Raw genomic sequence first — 1,310 nt, 5'->3', positions numbered from 1 at the left:
CCTGCTGAAGTAAGGTTTTCACCAATTACCTCAGCTGAAGTCTTGACCTATTTTTTAAACCAGATAATTAGCATAATACACTTTATACAGAGCTAATACATTCTCTACCTTTTTATATTAATTTCTGAAATTTTCTTTCTAGGTTCTCTAGAATCTCTAAGATTCCTTAAATTCAGTTCAGAACAATGTTTAGTCTTTGCAACAGATTTAATATTATCAAATGAAAAAAGAGTCAGAAATCTTTAGCAAGTTGAAGAGCACCTGATGCTGTTCTGTGGATCAGAAAGCTACCATCTAGACTGTTGGTACTTGACTGGCATGTTCCCCTATTATTCTATCTATGCAGTGTGCCAGGGGACAGATGGCAGCAAGGTGCAAAACACATAGTGGACATAAATCAGCTACATAACAAGGAACCTGGATATTTTTGAACTGTATGCAGATTGATGTCAAGACTTCAGGAACAGCTGCTCACATTATGCAAGAACACTGAGCTCTTAGGAAAAGCAAGTATATTTACAAGTATGTATATAAAAAGCTAAGGTGTGTAAGTATATTCCTATATGCATTCATACTTTAATTTTTTAACAACAAGGGAGGGAAAAGGATTTTTCCTTCTTTCTTTAGTCTTCAATTACACCCATAATTGGCCATATTGAAAAAGTGATGAAACGTATTTATACCATACTATGGAAAAATGAAGGAAAAAAATAAATTTAGTCAGCAATTACCAGAGATGCACACAACAAAAGCTTGTAATATGTTCTATAATATGCTCACTGTGGTTATAGGTTTTTATTCAGATAGACTGCCTTGAAGGACAGCACCTTCTGATTCACAACATGTACAAATTCTTAAAGTAAGAAACTTCCTCCAAAAAGTCCACAAATTTCCTTATTCATCCAATTAGTCACACTTGATGTTGTGAATACTGAGATAGCTTTTGTTCCTAATCAGTCTTATTTTTTAAGTGCAATGACTACGGAATGCTGAGATTTTAAAAAACAATGAACCTCATTTTTCAGTTGTCAAGACCTGAAATGCTAAAAATCATAACCAGGATGCTGCACTGAATCTGTACTGAAACCCTGGTCAAACCATTGCTCTGATAACCTGAACTGACAATGAGTTGTTGTTTTTAAATTTCACTGAACACAAACCAGAATAATTAAAGTCACAGCTAAACTCATAACAAAAATAAACTGAAATATTTAGTGTTTCTTTTTCAGTGATGTCTAGTGATAGGACAAGGGGCAATGGGTGAAAACTGGAACATAAGAGGTTCCACATAAACATCAGAAAAAACTTTA

Source organism: Chaetura pelagica, unplaced genomic scaffold (genome assembly GCF_000747805.2).
Source record: "Chaetura pelagica isolate M959 unplaced genomic scaffold, ChaPel_1.0 scaffold222, whole genome shotgun sequence".
NCBI classification, from domain to species: Eukaryota; Metazoa; Chordata; class Aves; order Apodiformes; family Apodidae; genus Chaetura; species Chaetura pelagica.
Note: the sequence above shows the minus strand (reverse complement) of the source record.